Genomic DNA, 20858 nt, shown 5'->3' with positions numbered 1-20858 from the left:
AGATATATGAATGTTCGGTAGAACTCAATGGGCAGACCATCTATTCCCGGGGTCTTATTACGAGCCATGCTCTTGACAGCACTCCGAATTTCTCCGATATCTATGTCCTGACCTAGGCAGTTCGCTTGTTCATGTTCTAACGCAGGTAACGGTAGCTCTTCAAGAAAGGTCGCAATGCCAGGGTCCCCTACCGTCAGGGAACTCGTATAGAGTCCCTCGTGGAAGCAGTGGAGAATCTCATTCTGAGCATGAACTACCTCTCCATCCTCTCTTTCTAGGGCCAAAATTGGGAAGCCTCTCTTTGCTGGGTTAGCCAGCCAAGCTAGCAGGGTTACGGTCTTGTCTCCCTCTGCATGAGCTCTCGTAGTATTAGCCTTATGGTCAAAGCAGCGCAATCTTTCCACCTCTGCTGCTACACCCTCCCTTGCTGCTCCAACCTCCTCTTGGAGCTCAGGGTGACCCGGCCTTCTTATTTCTGTCCCGCGTAACCTTTCCTCAGCTCGGGTCAAGTCATCTAACAGTACTTTCCGCATCCCTGCATCTTTTCCTATGCAGATCCCCCTTAGTACTACTTTAAAGGCATCCCATTCTGTCGCCCTGGTGGTGGTCGAACCCGCATTCTCCTCAAAATAATGGGTGATCCCCTCTTCTACCGCCCTCCGGAAGACCGGGTCATCTAGCGTTTCAGGTCGCAATCTCCAAGTGGGGATGCTTGTGATTCCGGCCATCCAGTGTACGGTGAGTAGTAGCGGGTTATGTCCGATATTGTCCTGGTTAGGTATTCTGTCTGCACCACGGCAGGCATCACCGTGGGGGAAGCACAACACTGTGTCTAGCCTGACATGTAAGTCGTGCATTCCAGAGAAGTAGGAGTAGTCCCGGTCGAGCGGATGATGAGTCCGCCATATGTCCACCAGATCCCATTGGGTCTGCCAGTCTAGCCTGCCCTTGGTCAGCCTATGTATCGGGGAATCAGCTAGTGGGGGATGCGATCTGTCTAACGAGATGTCTGTGATAGAATTAAAGTCACCACCGATCAGCAGAGGACCTGAAAGATAGTGCACCATGGAGCCAGACAATCGTGCCAAGAAACCCAGTTGATCGACATTAGGTGCATATATGCTACAGAGTGCAATATCCTTGCCTCTAGGCCTGCCCTCTATAGCCACAAATCTGCCCTCAGGATCTATTGTCTGTCTTGCAAGCTGAAATGGCACCCCACTCTAATCCAAATCAAAGCGCCTCTGGCAAACGCAGAGTATGTGGTGTTATACACTTGGCCCCTCCACCTGCGCTGCAATGCTACTCCCTCTGCCTTAGTCAGGTGAGTTTCTTGAAGCAAGGCTATCTGCACTCCCCTGCGGACTAAGTATGCGTGTACCTTATGGCGCCGTGTCATGGTATGCAACCCTCTCACATTCCAGGTTATGCATCGTAAATTAGCGGTATCACCCATTCTCCATTTGTAACTCTGCATGCTTGAATATGGTCCTGTAGCTAAATCGGTGACTCTCTTCCCCCAACTTCCCATCAAACACTCCCCACAGCCCCCCCCCAGAACAGGACCTAGCAACAACCCTCTAATTCCCATCCAAACCATCACAAACTCTAACATACGTCTAAGCCCAACAGTAGTCACTGAAGGCAAGCCTTAAGGGCATTGAGGGTAGGCTGTATGCCGACGGGCCGCCGCCCGTTCAAACCGAGCCCCAGATAACAAGACATCTCTGAAGCCCCTTACCCCAAACATTAGTTAGCCCTCCCCCAAAACCTGATTAAGGAAGTCCGTTGTAGTCCTGATTCCCCAGCTCAATCAACTCTTCAGCCATGGCTATCCTTCATCCAGCATCCCCTCAGCAGTTGCTGGCGTGACCTTCGGCAAGCGCAGACTATCCGCCTCTGAGTGTTCCGTGTCCGATCGGTTATCGTCTTTCTCCGATTCCGTCCCATCCACTGACTGAGACTCTTGTGTCCCTGACAGTGCTGACACCATTTTCCAATACATCTCGCCGTTCTGTGTCCGTCTGCGATGGTTTGGGTTTCTTCAGTCTCCGTTGCCTGCTTCGAAGTCTTCTTGACTGCCGTTGAGGTAGGCCCTTGAAGGCAACCTGGGCCTTTTTGTCAGTGCCATCTATCCCAGCTTTGTATAGTTCCAACCACGCACAGGCGTCATCCGAAGTATCAAAGAAACACGTTTTGCCATCAACAATGACCCTCAGTTTAGCCGGGAATAGAAGGGAGTACTGCAACCCCTCGTTTCTTAGTTCTCTTTTGATGGCCAGGAAGGAGGTCCGCCAGCGCTGCGTTTCATATGTATAATCCGGGAATATATTTACTTTGCTATTACCTACTTGATATGGGCCGTCCACTCGTGCTTTCTGGAGCAGTAGGTCCCTATCTCGAAAATGCAGCAGTCGCGCCACCACGGGGCGGGGAGGCCGTCCTTGCTGAGGGGGTCTAGCTGGCACCCTGTGCGCCCGCTCCAGAGTGCAGAAGGTGGAAAGGCCCTCCGGCACCACCGTTGTTTTGAGCCAAGTCTCCAGAAACTGTACCATATCGGATCCTTCCGTTTTTTCGGGCAATCCAACTACGCGTATATTGTTTCTGCGATTGCGTCCTTCGGCATCTTCTGCCCTCCTTTCCAGGGCCTCGATACGTTCTAGAGCATTCGTTACTGTAGCCTTGAGGTCTGCATGGGCTGGTTCAAGGGTTTGCAGCGCTCCCTCGTTCGATTTGACTCTGTCTGCCAATTTATTATGGCCCGCGCGCAACAGGCCTAGCCCTGTGGCCACCTGCGCTATATGTTGCTGGAGCGCCACACGAGTGTCCGCTATGACTAGCAGGATTTTGTCTAGCTGTTGTTGCAGGTAGGGGTCACATGGTTGTTCAGGGTCTCAGTGCTCCCTCTGGTCAGGCAGGCCACTGTCCGGCGCAGATTAGGCTTCGTTCTTGTTTCCTTTTAATTTCCCCATAACGAGTTTTAGTGGTAGAGGGTGATTGCTATTCGTTCTCTGGTGGTGTCTCCCAAAGTTCAGCTCCAGGGAATCCTACCTAGTATTGCTCTGCACTTCTTTCCACTCCTCAATGCCGCGGGCCGGCGCCAAGGGTAGGGCGGTGTCAGGGGGGGGGCAAGGACTGCAATTCGAATCACCCACGAGGACACCGGTGTTTGCCCATGCAGGGTATCAGTGTGCTCTACCGGCTCCCGGGGCAGGCTTCCCTCTCAGTGTAAGCCCCTCATCGACATCAAGGTGTGGTGCACGACAGTTAGCAATATCATCAGGGCCTTCCGCCGCACTTCACCGGGGACTCCCCCATGTAAGTCCTCCAGGGTTGTTACCGCCGTAATGTTCCCTCTGTGCCCAGTACCTGATTCTGCCCTGAGATCCACTAAAGAGGAGGCCTCCACCGTACACGCAGGTGTAGTAGTATTTTTTCAGCACTTTCAGTCGGTGTTCCTGTGCGCGGCGCCGAACCTCCCGCACCTCAACACCATCGGGTTCACTTGTCTCACCGACCCGGTGGGTTCCTCATCGGCAAGACCCTCATTGTATACAGGTCGCAGCCGCTCCCCGCTGCTCCGACTGGTGGTATAGCAGTCTCCTCCACTTTGGGTCTCCCCCAAGGGGCACCCCAGCTGTGCTACGCAGGTCCCAGCCACACCGCTGTTAACGCTTGGTGCTGTCCGACTACTCGTTCGCCAGTCAGATGATGCTCTGAGGCGCCTCAGGTGCCCACGCTGCGTGCTGCTCCCCGGGTCTAAGTTTCCTATCGCTTGTGGCCCACCTCAACTGGCCGGCCTCTAAGGGTCCGACTCATCCGCATGGCCGCCATCTTGGGCTTCACTTTCGGTTCCGCAGCAATCTGTTTCCGAACGAGCCGCACAGGACGCCCGGACCAGGTTTAGCTCTCGAGTTGCGTCCCCACGGGCTCAATCCTTTCCTCCTCCGTTTCGTTGGGGTCGGGGCCTCGTATTCAGGATCTTTCAGGGGCTCATTAGCGGAGCCCTCCTCTCAGGCAGCCACCATCATCCGCGCCAAGCCACGCCCCCTCAAGGCCCAGCCCTATTCAGGTCCCACATGCAACTCTTCCCTCCCATCTAGATGCAGATCTCTCTATTCACCACTGGGCTGCCCCAGCCTGTCTCCTGGAATCCCCCAGCCCTGTCACTCACAAACCCAGACAAGGAATACACAACCTAGCAGAGGCAGGCCTGGACAGTTAGGCAAGAAAATACCTACTTTCTAAAGGTGGTATTTTCAAACACAGAATAAAAAAACAACTTTACTAAAAGATGTATTTTATCATTCTGAGTTCAGGCATATTAAATTCGAATTTCTACCATGTTCCCTGAGTCGGTTAGGATTATAAGAATGTAATAATCTTAACTGCCCATTCTAGCCTATGGAGAACAGGTAGCCTTGCAATCGTGAACAACGAAAATGGCTGTAATTCACTATTAGGACATCCTACAGACATCAGAGTATGTCCTACCTTATACTTACAATGCACCCTGCCCTTGGACCTACCATAGGGGTGTCTAATATGAAGCAAAGGGACGGTTTAGGGACTGGCAAGTGGGTGCACTTGCCAAGTTAACATGGCAGTACTAGACTGCACACAGGCGTTGCAATGGCAAGCCTGAGACACACTTTACAAGCTGCTTCTGTGGGTGGTACAACCAGTGCTGCAAGCCAACCAGCAGCATTTGATTTACAAGCCCTGGGCACACATGGTGCACAGTACCAGGGGCTGACAGGTAAATCAAAAAACCCAATCATGGAATCACCAATTAGTACATCAATTTAACATAGGGAGCACTTGCACTGTGGCACTGAATAGCAGTGACCCCCTGCCCAAAGCATATAACCAGCAAAAACATATCAAAACAGAGGAGGCAATCCATCAAAAATGGAAGGGAGACTCACGCCAATAATGCCAGGTCTAACAGTATGGTTTTGCTTTTTTTTCCAACTGCGGACCCAATGATTGACTATCGCCTAGCCTCACCCCAGGATAATTGACACCTTTTCTAGAGGAAGTCCCCCAATAAGCATAATGCCTTTATATTTTTTTGTGTGGGTTTATGACCATTAACTTGGATTTGGAAGGGTTTAGTTTGAGTTGCAAAAACTAGCAAAGACATTCAATTCAGTTTGCAAACCTATAGGCGTGCGAGAAATCAGCAGGGTGTCGTCTGCAAACATCAGAATAGGGGTGGGCACACCGGCTAATTTGGGGGCATTATTCGTACATTCCTTCAGCTTCCTCGCTGCGCCGTTAATTTATAAACTAAAAAGTGTTGGAGCGTGGACGCAACCTCCTCTGACTCCTTGGTTGATCTGTATCCTTTCTGTCAGATCACCTATATCATTCCATCTGACCCTTGCATATGTGGTGGCGTGGAGCTCTATCTATATTCTTTGTAGTTCTGGGGGGATGCCATAACCTACCAATACTTCCCACAGGGTTTTTCTTGGGACCAGGTCGGATGCCTCTCTCAAATCAATGAAAGCGACACGTAGATAGATGGTCACGCTTCAAGGTGACATATTTCCAAGTTATCACCTTGAAGCGCAGGACCTGGTCCAGTGTGCTGACCTTAGTTCTGAATCCTGCTTGTATCTCATTAAGGATGTTGTTTTGTTCAGCCAAATCTCTTAATTTATAGAGGACCTGTCTGCAGAATACTTTCTGCGAGTTGTCTAGCAGACTTATGGGTGTGTAGTTGGAGGGGTTGGTTCTGTCACCTTTTATATAAATTGGTATTATGACAGAGCTGCATGCTGGTGGTATTGAGGTACCTTTTAATATACTATTGAATAGAGTGTTCAAATATGGACACCAGATGTCTGGTTGGGAAAGAAAAGGGTTGCCAGGAGCACCATCCGTTCCTGGCGCCTTGCCTTTTTTCGTTAACTGCTTGGTAAGTTTCAGATAAACTAAAAGTGAAGGGAGCTTCGGCTAAAGCAGGAAGTTCCTACTCCAAATGCGTTGGGAGCATGGTCGTAGGCCCAATCTAGGGAAGGGATTGTTTCATAACTTTGGGAATGTACTCCACTATACAAACTGCTAAAATGGGTGACCTAAGATGCAGGTTTAATTGCAAGGTTTAGGTTGTTACCAGTGGCCTGGTTGACTGATAATAATTTCCAAAGCTTTTAAGATCTCCTTTTTCTAGCATTTAGGTAATAGCCAACCATTGATTTTCCTCACAATCCCTTTTTGCTTTGGATAACGTAATTTTATAACTGTGCCTAGCCATGACGATATCTGCTCTAAAACCCTTTTTGCCAGTTTTTCATAAATGGGTTTTCCCTGAGCGACAAGATTCATTAAACCAGGATGGCATTTTTCTTTTAACTGTGCCTCTCCTCTGTTCACTCATAGAGCAAGGCCTTAGTGCTTCCATGAGCTCGCAGTGTATAGGAACAAAGTTGATGTTGTGGACATTAGGGAGATCAAACAGGGAGATTTTAAGCACAAAGAGGTTATATATATACGAGGTTCCTCGCTTGTGAACAAGGGCTCTTGAGCCCGAAACGCGCCTATGCTGCCACTTTAAAATAAAAATCTTCACCTACCTGATCCTGTGGTCTGTCTTCCTGCTTCGCCGTTCCTAGGACCGGAGGTTGCTGTGGAGTTGTCCTGTATATATATATATATATATATATATCTCAGTAATTAAGTCTGCCCATTTAACGTTTCTAAGATTGTTTGTAATGTCAATTCGTGGGGTGGCTACAATGGTTACCAGCTTAGCATCTTTAAAAGAGGTCATCGAAAAAGTTGCACTTAGTACTTGATGATCACTGTCTGGTCGAGGGACTACTTGCATATCAATTAAATCGGGCCATAGCTCATTGTCTAATATTATAAGAACAATCTGCGGCCTCTTTTAAATGTGGGGCAGGGTGGATAATCCAATTCTGTATTGCTGTTAACAATTCTCATCCCATGAGAAGTAATAAAATCTAATAGTTGGGCACAAACTTTAGATGTTTTGATTGCCTTCTTATACTCGCGTTGAGGTGACATTTTTGAAATAATACACCCAACATATATTGGTATATTGGTATTAGTCTCCAGCTATGATTTTTAGTGCATTAGGATGAAACTGACCCAACAATTCGTCACGTCTATTTGCGCTTGAGGATGGTACATTGGAAGGGACTGATCTAATGTATATGTCCACCAGGGCTAAATATCTGGTGCCTGTTTGGGTGGTAATTTTAACTTGTAGGGACAGTAGGTCTCTGTAATTGGTGGGAATGGGTTTTACCTCTGGAAATAAGTCCAGGATAAGCCAGATCAAGAGACCTCCAAAAGGATGGCCAGCCGGGGAAGGGGCCGCATTTTCAGTAAATGTCAAGAAACCAGGGCGAAGTACTGGACTAATGGCCCATGTTTCTTGTAGGAATATAATGTGGTATGCGTCGACCAGTGTACCCCACTCCGGATCTGGCACTTTGGATTTAAAGCCTGTAACATTCCATGAAATGAATCTTAATCAATCATGCGAGATCGGGACTTGGCTAGAAATTTTAGGCTGTATATAACTTCCCAATGCTGACATATGGTCCTCGATAGTAGTGCAGGGCTCTGTTACCTCGGGATTTATAATACTAGACAGGGTGTGGGATAGCATGGAATGGGGCCCTTTGATAACAGAAAACAGATATCCTTCTTAATAAAAGTCTGTCTTGACGTGTTTAAGTCAATTTATATCTGCGGTATTGGAGATGGTACATGCTGTCCTCTGGTTTATCTTGCCCAGCCCAAGCGGGGATTTTTGATCTCTTTTGTCCCTTAAAGCTCTCAGATCTAAGGTTAGACCTGGGGGTTGTATCTTCAGTCTAATTTGGATGTGGTTGTCAGATCTGAGTCGTAATTCTAATGCATTCAAACCTGGAGGTTTGTATCCCTGAAGACTACTCCTATGTAATCTCTCACTGGATTATCACAAACAAACCTTTTGACATCCAATATGTCCTCTCTTATTATGGATCTACATTCCCTTTTATTTTCTCACATACTCACAAAGGGGGAAAGGGTCCCCTGGAGACTCCTTCCCATTTGCGTGTGGTTTACCACCTACTTGATGTAGGTGGTAAGCTGCGGGTGTTTTGCGGCCGCAAATGCGGTTGCACAGCAATAGTACTTGGCATGGTGACTCGCTATTAGGAAGGGGCGCCCCTTCCTAACGCCGAGAGTCGGAAACGCTATTTTGCTACTCAGTGACTCGCAAAATAGCATTTGTACATTGCATTACCCTTTTTTGCAGTCACAAACGGGAGGATCTCCTGTTTTCGGCCTCAAAAAAGGGCCGTACATCTGGCCCCTAGTACGTTATGTTTCCAGGAGGACATTCTTATCCACAGCAGAGATATAAGCGAGCATAATGAAATGCTTAGAAAAGTATTAACAGCATCACAGAGTGCTGGGTTCACCCTAATGAAGGAGAAATGCTGTATAGGTGTGGGTTCTGTGGAATATTTAGGACACACAATTTCACGAATTGGAATAAAGCCCAAGTTGAATTTTGTGGAAGCCATTCAGAATACTGAAGCTCCCACCAATATCGCCTAGCTCAAATCTTTTTTGGGGCTTTGAGAATACTAATGCAAATTTGTACAGAACTGGGCCAGTACTGTGGAATCTTTGCCTAGATTACTTAAGGCGAAAGTTCTTTTCATATGGAGCAAAGAATGTCAAAGGGTGTTCTCATCTGTAAAGGCTAGTATTATTGCAGCCCCTTGGCTCGGCAGATTTGACCTGACCAAACCCACTACTCTGACCATGGGTGCCAACAATAGGGGTTTAGGTGCTGGTTTGACACAATGAGTGGATTGTAATGAACACATGGTTGCTTTTGCCTCCAGGGCATTGAAAGGGCAGATAAGAACTAATTAGCTGTGGAAAATGAGGCTCCTGCTGGCTTTTAGGCAGTTGGATATTTTAGATTATTCTTATGGGGCATACCAATTACCATCAAAACCGACCATAAGCCATCAATGTATGCTTTTACGACAAAAGGGTCTGTCATAACCACGCATAGGATATCCAGATGGATTTTTTGGGTTGGAAGGTTACAATTGTAAGGTACAATATCTCCCTGGGGTACAAAATGTGGTTGCAGGTTTACTGTCTCGCATCCCTGCAGGAGAAGAAGAGGAAATAGTGCTTAAATTGTCGAGTACGAATAAAGAAGAGTGGGAGGAGTGTTTGAGAACTGACAATGAAATGAGTTCCCTGAAAGACTGCATACTAAATGGCAAGCCAGAAAACAAAAATTAATTGCCTACCTTATTGTCCAAATACTTAGATGTTAGGTATGAATTGAGTACGCTGGACTGGACGGTGTACAGGGGGGGAGAAAATTGTTCCCCCCAGAGAAGTTGAGAGAGACTGGATGAGGAACAGCCGCCTTAAACTGAACTCAGACAAGACGGAAGTCCTCATCCTGGGATCATCATCCTCCGCCTGGGACGACTCCTGGTGGCCCCCGGCCCTGGGCACCGCCCCCAAACCAACAGACCACGCACGCAACCTGGGCTTCATCCTGGACTCCTCCCTGTCAATGAGCATACAAGTCAACGCCGTTTCTTCCTCGTGCTTCAACACCCTGCGCATGCTCCGCAAGATCTTCAGATGGATCCCCACTGAAACCAGGAGACCGTCACCCAGGCACTCGTCACCAGCCGACTGGACTACGGGAACGCCCTTTACGCCGGAATCACAGCCAAACTCCAGAGAAGACTCCAACGCATCCAAAACGCCTCGGCACGACTCATCCTGGACATCCCCCGACACAGCCACATCACCGGACACCTGAGAGAACTGCACTGGCTCCCCGTCAGCAAGAGAATCGCGTTCAGACTCCTCACCCACGCACACAAGGCTCTACACGACCTGGGCCCCAAGTACCTCAACGACCGCATGACCTTCTACACGCCCACCCGCCAGCTACGATCAACCAGCCACGCCCTCGCCGCCGTACCACGCATCCGCAGAGCCACCGCCGGAGGAAGATCCTCCTCCTACCTGGCAGCCAAGACCTGGAACTCCCTCCCCATCCACCTTCGACGTACCGAAGACCATCTCTCCTTCAGGAAGCAACTCAAGACCTGGCTGTTCGAGCAGTGACACACCCCTCTCCCCCAGCGCCTTGAGACCCTCCCGGGTGAGTAGCGCGCTATATAAATGTCGTGATTGATTGATTGATTGATAGAGAAGATTATTAACCTGGCACATGTAGGACATTTAGGGCGTACCCTCACTAAGAGTAAAATACGTCTGGATTACTGGTGGCCAGGAATGGATACCATGGTTGAGACCAAAGTGAGAGACTGCGTGGAGTGCATGAAGAGTGGCAAAACACACCAAGCCAGGAAGACTCCACTTTCTCCTGTGAATGTCCCATATACTCCATGGGCCAATCTAGCACTCAAATTAATTGGTTCCCTTAATCTGAAGGTATTAAATGAACATTTTATCCTTCTATTAGGTGATTATCATACACGTTGGGTTGTCACGAAATGCGTACATCAGATTAATACTAACTCCCTTATCCGATTTCTTAAAGATGTGCTCTTTGAAGAAGCATTCCGAGCATCTCAGTAACTGATAACAGGGTAGAGTTCACATATGATCTCATGAAAGAATTTCTGGCCAATCTCCAAATACTACAAGAAAACAGAATTAGGGAGTGAAGAGGTTATGCCCCTCATGGGCACTGGGGTGGATGCGTCCTCCTCAGCGTGATTAATTCAAAACAAAAGGATCCACCTCTAAGAGGTTCAAAAGGAAGTGTACCCAAACTTGGTAGGGCATACACAGTGTTTGCTTAAATCCCCTCACACACCAAAAGGGCCCTTGGTGTCATGCTTCATCATAGGGGTCTTCCCGCCCCGCTGCGGGACGGGGCGTGCTACGACTAGAGACTACGCTGGAGCACTATTATTTTAGTGCTATGTGTGGTGTATGTGTAGTGAGAGAAAGGGTCAGGGGTGGATAGGATGAGTAGGTTAAAAAGTACCTGGCCTTATAGACTAAAGAAATGTATTAGGTCATAGGCTGGTACTATTAAAATGGTAGTGCGGAGCTATCACGCGTTTTAATGTGCTGATACTACTAGTCAAGTCAACATGTTTCGAAGCTACAAGGCTTATTCATCAGGACTAAAGATGATCCCTTTAGTGCTCACTATGTTTTTTTTTTTTTTAAATATATTTTTATTGCAGAATTAGAAACAAGATTACTCAATAGACCAACCAGTACACTTGCAGCATCCCAACAGGTAATATTACAGAAACACATTACACAGCCAAGTAGCCCACATCCCGGAGGCTGGGCGGCGCTGCAATTCTCGTTCCCCGGTCGATGCCTCAGTGTGTGCCCTCTCGGGGCATCAGGTCGGTTATGTCGTATAGTATCTGCTTTTACCCCTCAACAACCGCCCCCCCCCTCTCGCACCGTGGATCCCCAGATTGCATCTTTGTTCACTCCCATCAATTCCTGTTCACCCCCTTCCAGGCCCATCTAGATCTAATAGATTGCTCCACGATGCCGAACCAGGTGCCCAACAAACACCCCCCCCCCCCTCCCCCCAACTGCTGCTAATGCGGGCACCCACAATCCGTCCCAGCGCTGAGGTACGCCACCTATCAGGATCCGCATACCAACATTCAATCCACATGGAATACTCTCCCCTCTCTACTCTCCCTCTGCATCATCAGTCATGTAGTCACGCAACGCTTGAACCACTAACTCCCAGGACCTTGCCAGCTCCAGGCATGTCTCGTTGCCAGTCCTAGTGGCCTGACGCATCCTGATCACACTCTCGCACCCCGACCACTTCAACAGCTCATTCCTCCACCTCCTCACTGACGGGCCTTCTTTGGACTTCCAATGCCAAGTGATTTCGCGTTGTGCCAGCATGATCCCCAGATCAATAAATTTGCTCGTTATTTTAGTCTTCCTAGTATGCGGGAACCAAAGGAGCAGGCACGCCGCCATATCAAAGTCTACCTCCCTATCAGTGACAGCATTCAGGAGTTCCCCCACTTCCGGCCAATACTCCCCCAATTTCGGGCACCCCCACAGTAGGTGATCGAGATCTACTTCCGGTGCCACGCACCGCGGGCACACGGCGTCAAGCACCTGGAAGTGCCGTCGCAACCTTTCCGGGGTCAAGTACGCCCTATGGACAATGAAAAAATGCACCTGCTGAAATCGCGCGTTCCTCGTTCCCTTCCAGGTCCGACGCAACACTTGGCTCCAGACGGTATCCGGTATGGGTTTGCCTATACTGACCTCCCATCGCGACTTTAGCGCCAGCAAGGGCTCCAGTCCCTCATTCAACAGTCTGGTATGGAGACAAGTCACTGTCTTAATGGTGCCCGCTGCCATTACCACGTACTGGCATGCCATGGTCACCCCCGGCTCAGTCAGTCCGCCCCTCCAATACCGCTGCATCGCAGCCACCACCGCCGCATGCAGTAGGAAGGTTCCATCTGGCAAGCCAAACTGCTCCTGTAACACTTGATACGGGACCAACACCCCATCAACATAAAGGTCTCTCACCATCTGCAAGCCCAGCTCCTCCCACATCAACAATTGGGACCAATCGCCCCCATGGGGTAGCGCAGTCAGCATTCCCAGCGGTATCTCCGGCGCATATGGCCGGCCTTTTCCTGCTCTCTTCAGACTCCTATCCCAACACAATTTAAGCGTCTTTTCCTCCATCGTGAGGTCCCTCACGTCCAGTTTCTGCTGCATAATGATATAGGACAAAACATGTCTCTGAATGCCAATCCCCCGGTCTTGGTCAGGGCCCCGGAATTCTCTGGCCACATTCTGCGTTAATATTTGGAGTTGCGCTGCCAAATAATATAATTCAAAGTCGGGGACGGCCATCCCCCCTTCGAACTTGGGCCTAGTCAGAGTATGCAGTGCTACCCTGCGCCGTCCGTGGCCCCAGAGGAAGCCGGTCAACAATGTCTTCAGGTCTCTAAAGAGCTTCTGCGGGATCCATATCGGTAGTGTTCTAAAATAATAAAGTAGCCGCAGGAGTGCTACCATCTTCAGCAGTGCCACCCGACCCAACACGGACAATGGGAGGGAGGCCCAAAAGTCCATGCAACCCTTCAGCGCACGAATGCAGCGCTCCACGTTCCCCTCCAAGAGATCCGTGGCCTCATGGTAGATTCGCACCCCTAAGTAGGTGAAACAGGAGGGTTCCCACACCACCTCTCTGGTAAGTTGTGGGCAGAGCGTACTCTTCCGCAGCGGGAATATACAGGTCTTGGTCCAGTTCACCCTGAGGCCTGACAGCCGCCCGAATCTACCCAGCATGTCTACCGCCCCCTCTAGAGCTCGCCCAGGATCCGCCAGGTACAACAACAGATCATCGGTGTATAGCGATATGTAGTGCGACTCAGGCCCCTGCTCTATCCCGTTGTACACAGCGCCAGAACGTGCCTGAGCTGCCAACGGCTCCATCGCCAAAGCAAATAGCAGAGGAGACAGCGAACAGCCCTGTCGCGTTCCCCTACAGACCGGATAAGCCGTAGACACTATGGGTCCCAATCGCACCCGCGCCCTCGCCGACGAATAAAGCACCCTCGTCCAACTCCGGAATCCCTCTCCAACCCCAAACTTCAGCAGCACTCCATCCAAGTAGTCCCATTCTAGGCTATCGAACGCCTTTTCGATATCAACTGCTAAAACCACTGGATCCCGGAATGATGTTGCAGCACCATCCATGACTCGGACCAAACGACGAATATTCATCGAGGTGTTCCTAGTTGGGATGAATCCCGCTTGATCCCTATGTACCAGGGTGGTCATCAGCGGCATGAGCCTGGTAGCCAGGATGCGGCTCAAGATCTTATAGTCCACCGTCAGCATTGACAACGGGCGGTAAGAGGTCACGTCCAACGCATCCCTTCCCGGCTTCAGCAGCGGGACCACCAGTGCCTCCCTCATGGACTCAGGTAAGCACCCCACCTGTCTCGCCTCCGCGTACACCGTCAACAGTCTAGGCGCCAGTATATCCACGAATTTGGCGTAGAATTCTATCGGCAACCCGTCCACCCCTGGTGTTTTATTCCGCGCCATGTGTTTAATCTCCCCCCCGTATCTCGGCCAAAGTGATGGGGCCCCCCAGGTCCTTCGCCTACTCGATATCCACTGTCGGTAAGGGGATCGGGTCTAGATATTCTCCTATCTCTGAGGTCTCTGCCTCCAGGTGGCGTTCGTACAATCCTGTATAGTAGGACTGGAAGCGCGCCAGTACCGCTGATTGAGAAAAAACTACCTCACCATCCTCGCGTCTTATACTCATGACCGGGCACCCCCTAGGTCCTGGGTCAGCTAGCTTGGCAAGCAGCGTGCCCACTTTATCCCGCTCCTCATGTATCTTAACAACATACAACTTGTAATCATAGCACCGCAGTCTTTCCGTCTCAGTCGCCACTGCCTCTTTAGCCTGCATCAGTCGCTCCTGTAACTCTGGCCGCTCAGGCCTTCTCAGTTCCAATCCCCTCAACGCCTCTTCCGCTTTCGCAAGGTCACTCAAAACAGTCTTTCTCGCATTTGAAAACCTACCCATGCATACCCCTCTCATCACTACTTTCATCGCATCCCATTCAATCGACCTAGTCGTGGCCGAACCTCCATTTTCTGCAAAATAGCAGTCAATACCCTGTCGTATCGTGTCACTAAACACCGGGTCCTCCAATGTATCCGGACGCAGTCGCCATGATGGAACTGCCGATCTCACCTGTTGCCACTGCATGGAGATCAACAAGGGATTATGATCTGAAATGGTCCTAGTCAGGTACTCAGAATGAGTCACTGCACTCACCAGGGAGCCACCACATAGCACCGAGTCTAGCCTGACATGTAGGTCGTGCAGCTTGGAAAAATAAGAATAGTCTCTGATCTCAGGATGTTGTGCCCTCCACACATCTACCAAACCCCACCTTTCCTGCCATTCCCTCCTTTGGGTTGCTAGGCAGCGTACCGGGGAGTCTACTAGTGGCGGGTGAGACCTATCTAATATCACATCAGAAATGGAGTTAAAATCCCCGGCCAGTAAGATAGGGCCCGCTAAAAAATAAGCCAGCGAGCGTGATAAACCCTCAAAGAAATGAGCTTGATCAGCATTGGGGGCATATATGTTGCACAGCACCACCTCCCTACCATAGAGACGCCCTTCCACCACCACATATCTACCCTCGGGATCCACCCGCTGACTCGTAACTTGAAATGGCGTGCCCGCCCGTATCCATATCAACACCCCTCTAGCGAATGCTGAGTATGTCGTGCCAAAGACCTGACCCCGCCACCTCTTCTGTAAAGCCCCACACTCCTTCTTAGCCAGGTGAGTTTCCTGAAGCATTGCAATCTGAACACCCCTCCGAACCAAGTAGGCATGCACCTTATGACGCTTCACCATCGTGCGAATACCTCGAACATTCCATGTAACACATTTCAAGTTAGGTAACGTCCCCATGAAGAGCTTTCCGACACAGTGGTACTAGCCACCAATTAACCCCCGCATTGCAGCAATTGTACACCCCCTCCAAAACATTTCCCAGAACTCCCCAAACCCCCCTCCCCAGGACAGGACCTAATAACCCAGCTTCAGCCCCGTTCCAAACCTGTAACACCCCACACATCCTACTAACCTGTGGTCGACACCACAGAAGGCCGTAAGGGCCCTGGGGGGGCTATGGAGCACCAAACCAGGGCGGCAGAGCTACCACCCCGCGCCCACAGTCCCAAACTGCTCATACAGCCCCATACCTGGCAGGCCGATAAAGACCTGGAGAGTCCGTGCCGACAGGCACCCCGGAATTGTTCATTAGTCACAGGCCTCACTCGTTAAACAAGTCATCCGCAGTCTGAGGCGTGACCACCGGCCCCTTCGCACCCCCCACATCAGAGTCATCCCCTCCGGTCTTCTCTGCCTCTTCCTCCGAATCCGATCTTCCAGACGTTTTCTCCTGCTGCGACCCTGTAATGGTTGCTGTAGCCAACAACCCACCCCTCCTGTCGGCCGGTATTTGCGTGTCCTGCTCGGCCCTCTTAAGCTTATTCCGGGAGCGGATGCGCTTTGATTTTCTGAGCTGGACTGGCTTCTGCTGATCCCTGCTGTTTCTGTGTGCACGGTCCGTCCCCGCACGATAACTTTCAAGCCATGACCATGCCTCGTCGGGAGTTTGAAAAAAGTGGGTCCTGTCATCAAGGATCACTCTCAGCTTAGCAGGGAAAAGCAAAGAGTATTGGATCCCCTCCTCCCTCAACTCCTTCTTCACCGATAAGAAGGACGCTCTACTCTTCTGAACCTCCTGCGTGTAGTCCGGGAAGATCGTGACATTGTTATTATCCACCTGGAAGGGGCCCTGGGATCTTGCCCTCTGAATCAACAGATCACGGTCCTTATAGTGCAGCAATTTGACTACCATCGGCCGAGGCGGTCGACCTTCCAGGGGTGGTTTGGCAGGCACTCTATGCACTCTTTCCAGGGAGAAGAAGGGGGACAGACCCTCCGGCGCTACAACTGTTCTGAACCAGTCCTCCATATACGACACCGCATCACCCTTCTCAATTTTCTCCGGAAGCCCCACCACCCGCACGTTGTTCCTCCGGTTCCGGCTTTCCGCATCCTCCGCCCTTCGCTCCAGGAGCGCCAGACGGCCTATGATGTCCGTCAATTTATGTTCCGCTGTGACCACCGCCGGTTTCAGGTCCTGAAGCAGTTGTTCATTCGATTTCACTCTATCAGAGAGCTTAGCGTGATCTGCCCTCAGTAGGCCCAGCCCCGTCGCCACCTGCGCAATGTCCTGATGCAGCGTTTCCTTTGTAGCAGCGATCGCCTCCAGTATGGCGTCAAGTCGCTGGTTCAGCCGCAGTTCCTGCGGCGTGGTCTCCAGTGTGGGCTGAGCACCGCCACCCTGAGCCAAGGCAATCCCGCCATCTTGCCCCTGTGGCGCAGCGAAGCCAGCCCCCAGCGCGGCCATCTTGATTATGAAAAAATGCGCCACTCAGGCCTCCTCTAGCTAATACAGTTCACTGTGGCGACTCCACTGTCCGCTCCGCGCCAGGCGCCCCCGGCGCTATTCGGTGGTATATGACAATGGGGCCAGCAAGCACCTCCACAGAGCCAGCCTCCCGTAGTACACTCTCAGTCCCCCTTCTGCGCACCGCCGCCTACCTCTGATCCCCGGCTGTAGACTGCGTAGCGCCACCAGCACTCACATAGCGCCTCGAGAGACCGCAAGGGTCGGGGCAACAGCACAGTGCGCACTTCCAGAAGGAGCAGGCAGGGGTAATTCAGGGCCAATCGTGCACACTGCGCAATCCAGCGCCCCGCCGCCTGTTTTGCAGCTTGCACTGTTCACAGTCCCCCGCTTCTCCAGCCCAATGCCTCAGGATCTCCAGCCGGGCGGATCCCGCCGCCGTTTGCCACACCCACCGAGCAGTCCCAACACCGGCCGCCCCCTGGGGACGTTCAGGGCCCGTAGGAGATCTAGCCCGAGCCCAAGGGGGTGGCCGCCTTTCAATCTGTGGCGTCCGCCGTCCTTCTCAGCTCTCTGCGGCCGGGAGAGCAAGCACCACTATTGTCGCCGGTCCCGCCAGCCAGCCCAGCTCCAGCCGTTCCACCGGCGAGCAGCCCCACAGGTCAGTAGCGCCGGCGCCTGGGAGGGGAGCAGCCAGATGCCAGGTCTGTGCACCAGTGATCGGGGTAGCGGGAGGGGGAGGGGCGCCACTCACATTAGCCCCCAGTCGCGGGGTGCTCCCGCTGTGCCTGGATCAACTCCAACGATCCCCCGCCTCAGGCCTCTGCTCCGCTCGGTCCGTCCCGCAGCTTCCAGCACGTCTGCCTCCCCCAGGAGCACCGCTTCTATCGCTCCCGGGTCGCCAGCGCCGCCATCTTGCCTTTGTCCTCAGGTCGGGTCTACGAGGCTCTGATGTCCGGCAACGTTCGTCCACCGGGGGCCAGACGGAATCCGGACTCTCCTTTACGGGTCAGCGACCCCCCCACGCCACCGAATCACGCCTCCAGGGGCACCGGGGGCAGGTTATTCCAGGATGAAAGCGGGACTCGGCGCGGAGCAACTCGCTCACGCAGCCATCCCGGTCGGCGCCTTAGCCACGCCCCCTAGTGCTCACTATGTTGCTATCAATTAGTGCAGGGATAAGTGCTATGTACAAAGAGTGACTTTAAAATACAGTGCCCAGTCGGTATTGTTATCGTCTAAGCTCTGTCAGTATTTCTGAAAGTAAGCCTGAAAAAGAGAGCACAGTTATTTCACATGCGTCTCCCAATGCGCAAACACAGATCACCTAATGAGATAAAGGTAATAAATTGTGACTGTAGTGTCCTTTATAAATATAATTAAACACAAGTGCTGTCACCTGTTCAGGAAAAAAGGGAAACAAACACAGGACATACATACCCAAAACAGAAAACACACTCTCTATGTTGTAGATTTCGCAATAGCTGTGGATCTGAAAGGAAACCAATGAGTACATACTAGAAACGGTAGGAGTCAGTGCTCCATGAGCCTTCTTTTACGGGTGGGGAGGAAATGGCCACTGTAATCTGTTGTAGGAAAAATGCAGGAAAAAGAAGAATGACATTCCTCCCTTGTGGCCAAAACTAAAAACGTAAGAAACACATGGATCTCTTGACGTTTTAGTGTTTGTCTGAAAAAAACTCAATATATCTTAATTTTAATGTTTGGTTCCCCCTTCGGCTATGCCGTACTCCCTCGGTGGTTAGGAAGTCCTCGCCTCGGCCAGGGCCGGAAGTGCGGTCACTGGGTTGATATGCCAGGCACTAGAGCGCTGATGCGTATCTGGAGAAGTGAGCGGAAGTTGCACAGGACGCTTCCTTCCCAGTGCTCGTTTGCCTGCCGATTGTCCGTTGCACGTGTGACTGACGCAGATAAATTTCTGCACGTGTGACTGACGCGGATGTTCTTGGAAATAAAAGCGGAAGTTTGTTTATTGGCTAGGTGCAATATCCTACTACTTCCACTAAACTGTATATAGTACTCACTACTCGAATGTAACCATTTTCTAAATTCTGCAAACCTAGGCACATTGAAAGGTAGTAATTTGTACAGGATCACGCAGTCTGATCATTAGGGGAAGCCAAGATTACAGCCCAGATCGCCAGTCAAAGAACTACCCCACCTTACCCGTTCAATTGAACTATGCGTTTCTTAGTTATTTTGACGGGGCCCATAGAGATTTTTGTTTTAGACCCATGGATCTATGAATTGACCTCTGGTAACCAACTATCAACTAATGGAATTGTTTGGGACAAGGATGTGTTTTTAGGTCTCTCCTAAAAATAGTGCATGTGCTGTCTGTAGTGAGGCATTTTGTTAATTTACAGTTGGCCTAGAGCCTGTCAGTTGCTTACAGTTGGTTAGCTTTATTGTCACGCTCTCATTTTCTTGTGTCTTATTTATCAGCTTTCGCAGGCTTTCCTTTCTCTTGTTTGTCCCGCCACTTGTGTTCTTCTACTGCTCATTTGTCAGGCGCTACTTTTTTCTTGTATCAGTACTCTGAGAGTGCATGGATTTTCCAATTGTCTCCATCATATACTCCTTCTCATATACTGATCCTATTTCTCGCCCTTAGTTCGTGTTCTTCCACTCACCCACCTAACTTTCTTGCTTCCCCACTACCCAATTGTCCATTTACTCCCTCTGCCCTGCTCGGCCACCATCCACTGTCAGTGTTTCCCCACGCTCTTCCCCCCGCCCTCCATTGTCTGCTTCCTGCGCCCATACTCTATTCTCAGTTAGCTGCCCCATCAACTTCCGCCCAGCCTTCAGTCTTTTTCACCTACCCTGCGTTGTCAGCTTTCTGCATCAGTCCCTCCCACTCTGTCAGCTTGCCACCCTAGCACTTTCCACCCGCCCTCTGTTGTCATCTTGCTGCCCCTGCCCCTCCTAACCTCTGTTGTCATCTTGCTGCCCCAGCCCCTCCCACCTGCTCTCTGTTGTTGGCTTGCTGCCCCATCAACTCTTGTCTGCCCCAGCCTCTACCACCACTCCCAGCCACTCCCCCCTGAGTAACCTGTTTTCTGCTTGCTGCCCCAGCCCATTCTATCTGTACTCTTTTGTCAGGTTGCTCTCCAGCCTCTGTCCCTCCATCCTGCTTGATAATTTTTCCAGTTGACCAGGCAAGTCAGTATCTGGGCATTTATCTCTTTTGCTGCTTGTTTTTTGTTTAAACTGAAGCATATTTGTCCAGTTGGAACTTTTTTCTCCCTTGTTCTGTACATTGGTCATGTTGGAATGGAAAAGGCAACTATATCACAGTAAACATAATCCACGTTTTGCTTTGATGGACTACCTACAGTCTGAGAGATATGTTCGAACTAGTGTCTCTCTTCTTCCCACAGTGGTCTAGAGAGTATAGGTTCACTAAGAAGGACTTTCACCAGGTCGGATTTATTTTCCACCTTCAATTAGGAGCATCCTGTTTGGTTGCTGGTGTGGTGGATCTTCTTTGGCACTTGCCTTAAAGCAGTTCGCACCTTTCTGGGGTAAAGTGGATTATCCTTTGAATATAGCCACTGCCTTTTCCCTTTTGCCACCCCAAGAAGATTCTCATCACCTTCAAATTGTATACGGATGAGGTGCATGACTCTGTACACAAGGTGTTCACTGCCAGACGCAAATGTGACCTGGACCTCGCAGATTCAGTTTTGTCTGATTTGGGGTTGCTCATGCATGCTTCTCAGGGGCATGAGCGCACACCTGTTTTTGACCTTTCTTCTGTCTTTGGTGCTTGAGGGACCTGTGCTATTGGAATACACTTTCTTC

At 50.6% G+C, this 20858-nt stretch overlaps 1 protein-coding gene across 1 annotated transcript in view; it reads left to right on the top strand.

The window, feature by feature from the left end:
- Positions 1 to 20858, top strand: part of ERGIC3 (ERGIC and golgi 3) — a 334632-nt gene that overhangs the window by 54327 nt on the left and 259447 nt on the right. The gene's annotated exons all lie outside the window — the stretch shown is intronic.

Source organism: Lissotriton vulgaris, chromosome 7 (assembly GCF_964263255.1).
Source record: "Lissotriton vulgaris chromosome 7, aLisVul1.2, whole genome shotgun sequence".
Classification (NCBI taxonomy): domain Eukaryota; kingdom Metazoa; phylum Chordata; class Amphibia; order Caudata; family Salamandridae; genus Lissotriton; species Lissotriton vulgaris.
This window is presented reverse-complemented; position numbering and strand designations above follow the sequence as displayed.